A 12,464-nucleotide genomic window follows, 5' to 3' on the forward strand; every position below is an offset into this window, starting at 1 on the left:
GCACCACCACCCTGAGGCCCTTGGTTGCATGAATACTAGGGAATGCTCCAGAGAGGCCCCAGCTGGGTGTTTGGGACCTGCCATCTCTGAACAAGGGGAGGGACACACCAGGTGGCAGGGAAAACTGTTACCAGGGTCAGATGTAGTGAGCATGTTTAGTTTTGACGGTACTGTGGTTTTAAATTAGCCATCAGTGATGTTTTTTAATCAAGAGATTTCACATAAAATAAGGTGTACAGCATCTCTTGAAAATTCAGAAATTCTGGAAATATTGGACTTAGAGTTCCCACATGACAGAAGTCATCTGACATGTAGTAGCGACTGCCCCCCTTCAAATGGGATCTTAGGTCTTAAGGCTGCCCCAGTCCCTGGCACTCCCCTGGGTAACACTCAGCCTGCTCCACTTATTTACATCAACCACATGGACCCAAAATGAGTTTCACTGGAGAGCTCCTACTGTGAAAGCTAATGCTAGGATGGTTCTAAGACTTGGAGTATGCAAAGAATCTATAAAGAATTACAGTACCCATTTTCCCAAAAAAGCACAAATCTGTGGTATATTGCAACAGGCTGAAACTTGTAATTGATTATAGTGTAAAGATATTCATGAGAATATGGCACATTTCTAGAGGAAATGTTCATCTATTTACATGCATGCATACATATGTACACATAGTAGTGCTCAATAAATATTTATTGGAAAAATTAACAAGAAGCACAAGAGCTTCACTGAAATTGCAAACACTGAGAAGCTGACTTACTACCGTGCACCTCACAGCTTCTGAGTCCACCACACTTTTCTGTTTTTCCTCATATTTTCCTCCAGTCTTAGCCCAATGCGGAGAGCAAAGCAGAGACCTAACCAGATCCACTAATAATCATCAGTAAGCTCTGGTTAATGGATCATTGGCTGGTCAGTTTGCACCCGTGTACTGTGGTTCACAGGACATTCCTTACACTGGGGAAGGCAGACTTCTTGGTCTGGAGGCATGGGCTCTGCTCCTGGCTCTGCCACTAGCTGGCTGCGACTCTGAGCAAGTCCCTTGGCTCTTCGGTCCAAAGTACACTCCTCTGGAAAATTATGCTGTCTCCAGGACTCCTTTCTGTTTTATGATTTCTGTTTCTGTGAGAAACAAAGACACACAAGAAAGTGACTGGAGACTCAGAACCCACAGGGTTTAGCAAAGAGAGATCAAGAATACATTTCCCCCAATAATTAAGGCAAGGAGCCTCAAATGCCCGGGCAGCAGTCCATGGAGGGCCAGCAGTGGACTGTGGACTCATCAGCAGAATGTTGAGTAAAGCTCAGAGCAGAAGAGAGGGTGGCAACAAGGGAGTCGAAGGGAGACAGGGGCAGAGAGGGAATGGGAAAGTGTTGCTAATTAGATCATTAGAAAATGGGCAACTGAATGCAATTCTTGCTGAAGCAATAGGAAAACAGTCAGGGGAGGCATAACAGTAACAAGAATGTATGCTAATAGACAAAAACAGGGTCCCCAAGTAACTTAGGGCAATAACCCCCCTGGAAGCTCAGAGGTGTCCAGTGGAAAACAGCATCTGAATTAACCCAAACTCATTCACATGCAGAGATTAAAAATACACTTAAAAGCACATAGTAAGTGCCCAGAAAATATTTGTTGAGTCATATTGATAAAAGCTCAGTTGTACTTTACTATTTAAAAAACCTTCACTTGAAGAAAATTAAAAGTATGATAAACATCAGAATAATTATTCTTTATAAAAGGATTCACTCTAAGTATATCTAAAGCAAACATCTTGTGCAGATAAATGTAAAATTAAAACACTTCTGTTAGCAATGGCTTTTCCCAGCATCTATGAAGAAGATGGAGTTCTGAATCCCTGCGGCATATTTGGATCTGCCTCTACGTGGCCGGACGCATCAGGCCCAGATGTCTGGATAATTAACTCTAACGAATGACCCGCGGGTCTTGGTCGTCTGCTGCTGCATCCCAATTTAATGGCTTCGAACAACGACCACGTTCCTCTCTCACGGCTGGATAGGCTCCCTGGAAGTCCTTCTGGGGGTCTTGATGGGCTTTCCTCACATGCCTGCCATCAGCAGAATTGCGGCACGGAGTCCCCTGGAAGTCCAGCTGGTGTGCCGGGATTGGGTGGCCTGCCTCCCTATCCACGTGGACTGGGCCTGGGCAGGCTTTCCAGCAGGAGGGCCAGGCTTCTCACGTGACGGCTGAGGTTCCCAGAAGGATGGACGGAGCTCTCGGGCCTCTTGAGACGTTGCCCCAGGACTGGTGTGGTGTCTCTCCTGCCGTGTCCCACTGTTTACACCAGCCAGACTCAATGAGCAAGGCCACTGGGGAAGGACCCCGGAGGGATGGCTGATAGAGGCATTTTGGTAGACTTGACACCAGCCTTGGCTGTCCTCAATTTACCCGGGAGCAGGAAGCAGGAAGCAGGCTTAGAGCCAGTACCTACACCCGGGCCATTCTTAGGACAGAGAAAGCACGGCTCAGACAGGGCCCAGGGCCCAGAGGGTGCAAACAAGCTCTGAAGAGACCCACTCCTAACAAACACAGAGACCACCTCAGGCCTCGAAGCAGAGAAATAGGGCTGTCAGGCTGGACTGCAGGATGGCAGGAGCCAGCCGCGTCGGTGCATCTGTGCACAGGGGAATGGGCTGGAGCTTCCCTGCCACCTTTCGCCACACGCAGGAGAAGGAGGGCAGATACCCTGTCCTTCTGACCTTGCACCAAGGCGGTGAGTGTGAGGGGTTGCGTCCACCCACCCCAGCAGGGCCTGATGTAGCAGACAAACATCCTGGAATCCCAGCTGATGCCAAGGGCAAAGGGACTTCAGGGCGGAGTGTATTTTCTTGTGGGAAGGACGTGAATCATCAAAGACCAGTGGGCAGCAGCCAAGCTCCAGAGATGTCTCCCTGTGAACCCATCCCAACTTCACACCCCCTTCACTGAGCTCAGCTTCACCAGGACTTGATTTAATTAGCAGAACCAGGCAGAACCCACACTGCGCCAGAAGAGGACTGAGCTTCATGAGCCTGGAAGCCGCCACTTTTCCACACTGGGAGCTGCTAAGCCTGTGTGTACGAAGTCCAGCTGCCTTTCTGCAAAGACCATGGAGAGAGCCATGGAGCAGCCACGTGGAGAGGAAGTCCTGAGCCTACATGAAGAGAGAGACCCAGCTGCCTTCACACCCAGCCTTCCCCTGACCACTGCCTCCCAGGACCCCAGAGAGGCCAGCCCAGGACCTCAGAGGAACATGAAAGGCAGTAGTTGTTTTTAGCCACTGAATTTCAGGACAGTTCACAACTTGAATAAAGGCTGTGCCGTGCTCGTTGGTTGATTCTGCTTCAGTTATCCGTGTCTGACATACGATCCAAACACTTTGCTCCATCTGTGGCACATTGGTGGCACCTCTGCACTGGCTGGGTGTCCCCTCACGTATGCGAGCACTTAGGCGTTCTGCCCCAGAGAATCAGGCTTACACTTGGAGTTAAGAAAAGTCTTCAGTTGGAAGCTGGAGTCTCCGTTCCAAGCGTCCGCCGTCCTTGGGGGAGGAGGTCTTGAGGCGGCAGCGGCAGCAGGAAGCCTCTGCAGGGTCTCAGGAGAGTGGCGACAAGGAGGGCGTGGTGTTTGGGAGACCGATTTGGCAGCAGAGCACAGGTGGCTTGCAGCCGTGTGACGTGAGCAGACCCCGGTCCAAACCAGGGCTGGTGGACCCGGAGAACTGAATCACAGCGCCTGGCGACCTGCAGGAAGTGGAAGGTTGCTGAGACCCGGGAAAAGATGGCATCAGCATAAACACGCAGGACGGCGAGGCTGGGAGGAGGGGCTGTGACGGGAGTGTCCACCGGACTTGGACCTACTCATCTGGACAACCTAACAGGGCTGCCTGGTGGCGATCCGCGGCAATGAAGTGCTGAGCAGGCCGCGGGTGGGAGGAAGGCTGGGACGGACCCTGGGATCTGCTTCCACGCACGACCCATTGGAATCTGAAGTCCAGATGCCTCTGTCGCGTGCTCCTAAAACCAAACACAGAGCCGAGCGCTCACCTCTGTTAGGAACCAACCACAGCCCGGCTGGACATCATTAAGTCTCAACGGAAACGACTGTTCATCACCTAGAAAACAAAATGTTTTCTTTTAGACAGGAGTCTTTTATTGCTGGTGTTGCCCATGATGATTATTAAAAACACACTGTCAGTTGGTTTTACTATTTTTTTAAAATTCTCTACACCACTGTCGCTGCCTGGACCCTGGCATGACAGAGGCGTTCTGATCTGAAACACGCAGCACAGTGAAGTGGTGCTCAACTGCCTCGGTTTCCCCAGTGTGAAGAGCAGGTTGGTGCAAGTCCCCTTCTGCACAGATCGCACAGCTGCGGGGGCTGTTCCCGCTGCCTTCACGATCCAAGAGTGAGCCCTGTCCGCAGCCTCCTTGCCCTACAAGCATCCAAACAGGAGGCGCTGCCTTTCCACCACTTCCGTGCCAGACTCTGCTGTGCACTCCACACAAAGGCTCTCGGCCACCCTCACAGCAAGCACAGGCAGTACTTTATCTCTTCCATTTTGCAGGGGAGGGAACTGAGCTCAGAGAAGTCAAGAAAGTTGCCCAACACCGGGCCCAAGTGTGGCTGCATGGGCGAGCTGCTGGCTCTCATCGGCACCTGTCTTTTCTCTTGCCCTGGCACGCAGCTGGATGGCGTCTCAGCCCCCTGGCTGACAGTGGAGCCACATGCCCAGCTCCAGTCACCCAGCCCTGCCCCTAAGGCAAGTCCCACCAGGTCCCCTGCTCTTTCTCCTTCACTGTCTGTTGGATGGAGCGGAGAATACAATGGAAGACTTGGAGGAGACACCTGATGGAAGGAGCCTGGGCCTCCTACTAGTCAGGGTTCTCCAGGAAGAGAACAGAGAGGTCATCTACACATACATGAACTAGACCCACACATGCTTACACACGCACACATGTGGAGGCCGAGAAGCCCCATGATCTGCTGCCTCTAGGTGGAGACCCAGGAGAGCTGGGGCTGCAGGGGAGGCCTGAGCTGGAGTCCAGGGTGGAAGAGGCTGGTCTACTCAAACTTCAGCAGAATGCACGTCTCCCTTCCTCTGCCTTTTGACCTGTTCTAGCCCTCAGCTTGGATGAGACCCAGCCATTGGCAATGGGATCCTGCTCAGCCCGCCATTCACATGCTAATCTGTTTAGAAAACGCCCTCCCTGGGAAGCGTACAGAAGATGTCTGGGCATCCTGTGATCCACTCAATGGACACACAAATTAACTGTCAGCATCCCTGAATATCCCCATGGACACATGGAATGAGGGCAAGCTGGTCCTCTGGAGGCTGAGACAGCACGGGGAACAGACTCGCCGACTGAGCCACCTCGGGTTGGCCAGCCCGGTCAACAGGGCAGCTGACCACAGGTGTACGGGACACCAAAAATGCATGACTGGCCTGCCACGTGGGAGAGGATACATCTCTACTGCCCGAAGCCACCGAGGCTTCATGGTTTCTCACACAGGGCTGGGACTTGAACTGGCATCATTTACCTCCAAAGCCATCGCTCCCGAAGGGCAGCGTGTGTGGGCCAAGATCACCCAAATGTGAGCTGACTGTGTAGAAAACTGTCCCCTAATTCTGTACACACACGATCCCACCTGTAGCACCACTCTAGAAAAACCCTCAGGAAATATGTGTTGGCAAGCTTTAGCCATTTCCAAACCATCCCAAAACCAAGTGGCTACAACAGCAAACAATACCGTAGCCCACAGATGTGAGGGTCTGAAGTCCCGGCTGGTCTCAGACGGGCGATTCTGCCGGCCTGGTCCAGACTCTGCTGATGGCATCTGGGCTCACTCAAACATCTGGAGCAGCGGCAGAGTGGGCTGCCAGCAGGCTCGTCCAAGATGGCTCTGCAGGGTAGCTGGTCTCTTTCCTCTGCAAGATAGCTGAGCTTGGTCAGGTGGTACCCATGGCAGAGGATGAGGGGCCAGCCCCTGAGGCAAAGCACTTCTCAAACCAAGCAAGTCACAGGGTGGCCGAAGGAAGTGTGGAAGGGCGTCACTGCCTGGAGGTCTCCCTGACAGACCAGTGGGGTCACCCCTACAACCAGTCCGCCCACTCCAGCTCCCCGGGATCACTGTGGGAACCAGAGCACAGACAGGTACGGCTCTCAGTCCTCTCCTCTAGCCTCGGACCTGCGAGCCCCCTGCTCCAGTGGTAACGGAGTCCCTGGGACAACAGCATCGGCTGGCTTTTGGAGTATGTTGGAAACCACGCTGGGGAAGAAATGGCCGCTTCTTTGTTGCCCTGTCTGGTTTGGCAGAACCAGGAGGAGGGAGCTGTCTGCATCTGACAGGAGCACGCTTCCGCAGGATGTGAGACATCCTCCCGCAGAAGTGAATCACGGCGCGACGGTGTTCCAGGCCTCCTCCACCCTCCTCCGCGCCGCAAGGCGGAGGTGACCGACCGACCTCGGTGAGCGCGTTCCCTTTCCTAACACGAGAAGGAAAACAGAAAGGAAAAAGAAGACTACTAGTAGGGCAGCGGCCCCAGTTCAACCCGGCCTGCTCTCGCCTGGGTTCCCCTTTGCCTTGATTTCTACATCCAAGAGCTTCTCTTTGCGGCTTGCTGTTGTTTCTATAAAAATACCTTTCACTTGGCAACATCTCAGGCAAGAAAGGAAAAATGTCTACAAGAGAAAACACAGCTCGTCTATCATTTTGGTGATTTAAGGCCAGAGCAATAATGAGTTGTTATGGTTTAAATTCTTGCTGAATTTCTAACCCCCAGCACCCCAGAACTTGACCTTACTTGGAAACAGGGTCATTGCAGATGCAATGAGCGAGGAGGGGGTTGCACTGGACATGCAGGCAAAGAGAACGCCCTCGGATGAAGAGTCAGACGCTGGGCCGGCACGGAGCCAAGGGCAGCCAGGGCTGCCTGCAAAGCCCCAGAAGCCAGAGAGGGGCAGAGCAGCGGCCAGCCCTCGACCCCAGCCACCCAGCCTCCAGAACTGCAAGTCAGGGAGTGTCTGTTGTCCAGGCCACCTGTCTGTGGTACTTTGTTACAGTGACCTCAGAAACTAGCACAGAACACGCGGCTTCGTCACGGGCCACTTCACACTCACCTCTTTTCACTCCTTTCCCCAAGACTGCTGGCCCCAGATCCAGGGCAAACGCAGGCACAGGCTCTGCATGGGCTCGGCCAGCACAACCCTGAGCCAGACGCCACCCAGGACCCCCAACCAGCCCTGCACGTGCCTCTACACAGAGCTGCTGTGGAAGGTTGCCGACAACTGCACCCCCGCCACACGATGGCCTCTCAAAGAATTGGTTCCTTTTTTAAAAATTTTAATTTGTCCTAATGAGTTGTACATGACAGTAGAATGCATTTGTACATTTTGATAAATCACACGTAAATGGAGCGTCATCTCTCATTTTTCTGATTGTACACTTTGCAGGGTCACGTGGGTCATGCCGTCACACACGTACGGAGGTAGTGATGTCTGCTTCACTCTACTGGCTGATCCCTCACGGACCTTTGAGTGCTCCGGAGGTATTTCTATTTAGAAGGGCTCCGGGGGAGACCCATTGGTCTAGCCAGTGTCTTCAGGGTGTGAATGATCACCTGCCTCCCTCCAAACTCCTTTGTTTGCAAGCAGACTTCTCTTCCTCGGGGAGTTTTTTCTGCACATAGGCCTGCCCTCAATCCTATGCCTGCCCTGACTGGGGCCTGGTAAACGCTTGCCATTGCCACTGCCACCCTGGGCCGTGGGGACAGAGCAGCATGCCCACAGGGAGCACGGCCCATTGAGTGCACATGGTGTCTGGGATGATTCCCTCCCATGCCAACCCAGTTTGAGCGTCCTCAACTTGAAATCGTTGCTTGGGTAAAGAAAAGGGGGAAGCAGCATTTTGCCAAATGCCAGCCTCTGGCTACTCATGGCTCCTAGGAGTGAGCTCTGCGTTGATTACTATTCTGGATACCTGGGTGTTTGTAAATCAGCAGGTGCTTTGCTGGGTCTGCTTCAGGCTGTGTGTGCAGAAAGAGGCTCCTCTGGGGGTGCACCTGGGCCACTAGAGGCACCAGCTGGCTGGAGTGACGAGAATCACACCACTTCTGCCCGGCCTCCATTTGGGAACGAAGGTGAGCACAGTCTTTGAGGAGCCCCGAGGCTTTCCAGCAAACGCTCGCTTGCTGATTGATTCATTCATTGCATACGCGTCAATGGAGCCCCACTAAGCGTCAGTCACTGTCCTCAGCCTGGATGCAGAGGTTAAGAGGCCCGTGGCTCCAGCCTCCATGCTGGCTCTCTGGTGGGAAGACCCAACCGCAAACCAATAGGCCAGGTGGCCAGTGCTGTCCGAGTGGAGAAGGGCAGCTTGGGAGCACAGAGTAGCACCTGGTTCTGTGGGAAACGACAGGAATGCTCCCCAGAGTTGCTGGCATTCTTAGGAAATCTTAGGATGTGTCAGAGTTTGCCCAAGGCATGACGTCACGAAGGGCATCTCGAGAAGCCAGCAGTGAGCTCGAGGATCAGCTAGGAGGCCCCAGTGTCTGGAGACGGCTCGGCTTGTCCGTGAGCACGTCCCGTGCTGCTGCGTGTCCCACTGGTGCTGGGCTCCGCAGCCATTCGGCAGGATACACCTGTGCTCACGCTGCCCGTCCACAGGGCCAGGTGACCAGAGATGCTCCCAGTCTGTCGTCTCTGCGGCCATCTACCGTCAAAGCAGAAGCAGTCACGGTTTGCCCTGCCAGGGAGGCCCTCTGGTCACTCAGGGCAGTGAGAGGTGCCCTTTGCTATAGCTCCTTGGAATGGGCTCATGTGGACTCTGTCCCTATAAGAAGAAACCAGGAGGGAAATGACCGATGCCAAGGAGATGAGAGGAAAAGTCCACATGGGCCATTTGGCCAGAGTCTGAAATGAGGACTCGGGCTGGGAGACCTCGCCTCCTGACAACTCTGCTCCAAGCTGTTTCCCTGGAGGGACGTCATCAGACGCGCTCCACCGTCCATGCCCGGCCCTCCACAGCACAGGGAGCTGCCAGCCTCCCCCTTATCGCCACAGAGTCCCTCCGTGCTCAGAAATCTGAATTACTGCACAGAAAGAAAGTCACTTATCCAAGGGGCAGAAAGGAGGCCCAGGCAGGATGATCCTGTGTCTCCGTCTTTTGAGGTCTAGGTATGAGGAGGTCCACAGGCTCTGGGCCTGTTTCCCTGGAAACAGGGGCAAATCCACTGTGACCAGGAGCAACTGGGTTCATGAGAACCATGGGCGAGGGCAGAGCCTCCGCCTCCAGACTCCTCTGACCTGTGCCGGCAGAGTCCAGAGGCTGGCTGGCTGCTCCAGGTCGGAGCAGGTGGAGCTGACTATCCGGGGGGAGGCGTGTCGGGCCCCCCTGGTGCCCCTGGGGACCCAGGGTCCCCTGCTCCAGTTGCCACAGCTGGGGTCTTGTTCTTTCGGCTCTGAGACTCCTTAACAGTGAGACCCTAAAGCAGTCTCACCTCAAGCCGTTTTACATCTATCTCCACCTCACCAGATGGAGAGAAAGTGACCAGTTACTCTCCCTCCTCAAGCAGCACACAGAAGACAAAGTTCAGGGGACACTCGGACATCGTAAGAATAGGCAGGGGAGGGCGGGGTCCCCCGACAAGAGGCAACCACGGAGGGGAGCCCTACGACGGGTCCAGAGTCACACTGGGAATTTCTGGGACACGGAACAGGGGCTGGGGTCCCAGGCACAGGGGTTTCCCTGAGTTGGGGAGGTGGAACTGGGCCTCTGGGAGCACGAGGCCGCTAGATGTGATGCTGCGGTTCAGATCTCCAGTGTCTCCCGAAGGTGTGGTGTCCAAGCCTTGGTCCCAGCACACGGCGCTCTCCCGAAGTAGTGGAGCCTTTAAGAGAGGGGGCCTGGGGAAGGAAGGTAGGTCCCTGCAGGTGTGTCCCTGAAGGGGACATTGGCACCCAGGCCACTTCCTTCCTCTCTCTCTCTGCTTCCCAACCACCATGAGGCAGGCAGCTCTGCTCCACCACATGCTCCTGCCATGGTGCTCTGCCTCCCCACAGGCCCAACAGCACTGGCCAACTGACCAGGGACTGGCACCTCTGACACTATGGGTCAGAATAAACCTTTCCTCCTGTGCGTTGTCTATCCTGGGTGTTTTCTTACAGCAGCAGGAAGCTGCCTGGCACCGCAGATCAGTGCAACGACAGAGCCCCAGGGATCTGCAGAGGGCTCCTCCTGGGCATTTGGCTGAGTACAGTCACCGCTTGGTATCCACAGAAATGGGCTGCAGGGCACCACACGGATGCCCAAATCCACAACGCATGAGCCCCTGAATGAAACGCTCAGGATCTGCACACATCCTCTCCCACGCTCTGAGTCATCTCTAGGTCACTATAATGCATAACACCACGTGAGAGCTATGTGAATCGGTGCTCTCCTGTATTGCTTAGGCAATTGCGAAAAGAACAAAACATGGGAAAAAAAGGTCTGTTAAAAAAAGAAGACCCATGAGAAAAGAACAAGAAAAACAATTCCTGAAGCTCATACAGGACTGGGAGTGATTTACGTTCCCCAGGATCAGGGTGCAGAAACCTGTGACGTGCGGGTATCAGGAAGAGTGTTCGAGAGCGTAGTGCCAAATGAGCCCCATTCAGAAGGTTGCCTGGACAACATTTAAAAGCAAGTCTCAAAAGGATCACGCAAGTTGATCCTTAACTATAACCCAAGACCAAGCACAAAAGCATTTAAAGGAGTAAAAACCCAAAACATAAGATGTAAAATGTTTGGCATCCAGTGAAAACCTGAGGCAGGAAAATATGATACACAAGGAGAAAAATCAATCAATATAAACAACCAGAAATGGCACAGAGGATGAAATTATCGAACAAGGACATTAAAACAACTTTATAAATACGCTCCATCTGCTCAAGAAGATAGCACAAATCACCAACATGATAGAGAGGCAGGAGAGGTGTCTTAAAATCCAAATTAAACTTTTACAGATGAAATGCATCTAAGATTTTAAAAAAGAAGGTATTAAGAGATCAGACACTATAGAAAGATTACTAAACAGCAATAAAAGAACACAAAATTAAAATAGAGGGGAAATATTGAAAAACAGTGACCAGAGCATGAATGGACTCACAGCAGCTTCAAGCCAGCCAGTATGCCTGCCATCAGGGTGCTGAAAGGGAGGGAAGATGGGCAGAGGAAATGGAGAAATATCATAGGAAATAATGAAAAATGTCCCCAAATTTGAAGAAAACTATTAACACAGACTCAAGAAGTTCAAAAGAAGACACAAACATAGCAGGACACTTCAAAATCAAATTAAAACTGAAGATCTAGAAAAAATACTTTTAGAGTTAGATTTTTTAAAAGGTAAGTCACATTCAGAGGACAAACACAAGAACAATAGACTTCTCTCTGGAAACAATGCAAGTTGGAAGAAATGGGGGAACATCTTGAAGGTGCCAGAAGAAAACCTCATCCCCTAGAACCCCTAACATTTACAGATCAAATAGCACACCTACACACTGACCGTGGGCTAGGGAGGCCTCATGAGGCCACATGAAGTGCTGAGAAGTGACGTAAAATGAAAACCCAACATACCGAAGTCTGTGAAAGGGGCTCAGAAGAAAACGCACAGCATCCAGCACCTGAGTTAGACAAACGGGAAGCTCTCAGATCAGTATGCAGCTTCCGTCTTAAGAAAGTGGAAGACAGATGAGATGGAATCTCAACGTAGTTTTCATTTGCATTTCTCTAATTGCTAGAGATGTAGAACATTTTTTCATGTGTTTGTTGACTGTTCATATTTCTTCTGAAGTGTCTGTTCAGTTCCTTTGCTCATTTATTGATTAGGTTATTTGGTTTTTTGGTGTGAAGTTTCTGAGTTCTTTGTACATCCCAGAGATTCATGCTCTGAGATGCAGGCGGCAAAGATTTTCCCATTCTGTCAGCTCTCTCTTCACATTCTTGATTGTTTCCTTTGCAGTGAAGAAGATTTTTAGTTTGACATCATCCCATTTATTGATTCTTGATTTTACTTCTTGCACTTTAGGAGTCTTGTTGAGGAATTTGGTTCCTGAGCAAACGTGATGGAGACTTGGGCCTGCCTTTTCTTCTAGTAGGCAGAGGCTTTCTGGTCTAATGCCTAAGTCCTTGATCCACTTTTGGGTTGAGTTTTGTGCAGGGTGAGAGATAGGGGCTTAATTTCATTTTACTAATATGGATTTCCAGTTTTCCCAGCACCATTTGTTGAAGAGTCTATCTTTTCTCCAATGTATGTTTATGGTGCCTTTGTCTGGTATGAGATAACTGTATTTATGTGGGTTCGTCTCTGTGTCTTCTGTTCTGTACCATTGTTCTTCATGTCTGTTTTGGTGCCAATACCATGCTGGTTTTGTTACTATAGCTCTGCAGAATAATTTAAAGTCTGGTATTGTGATACCCCCTGCT

The 12,464-nt window shown here is 51.8% G+C and overlaps 1 long non-coding RNA gene across 1 annotated transcript; it reads right to left on the bottom strand.

Moving 5' to 3' along the window:
* Window positions 1-685: 685 nt before the first annotated feature.
* Window positions 686-5,860, bottom strand: LOC124961464 (uncharacterized). The gene is made up of 3 exons (XR_007104246.1): window positions 5,754-5,860; window positions 4,049-4,116; window positions 686-1,123 (listed from the first exon to the last, which is right to left on the bottom strand). It is a non-coding gene; the product is annotated as an uncharacterized LOC124961464 (long non-coding RNA).
* Between the last annotated feature and the right edge of the window lie 6,604 nt (window positions 5,861-12,464).

This window comes from Sciurus carolinensis, chromosome 12 (assembly GCF_902686445.1).
Source record: "Sciurus carolinensis chromosome 12, mSciCar1.2, whole genome shotgun sequence".
NCBI lineage: Eukaryota > Metazoa > Chordata > Mammalia > Rodentia > Sciuridae > Sciurus > Sciurus carolinensis.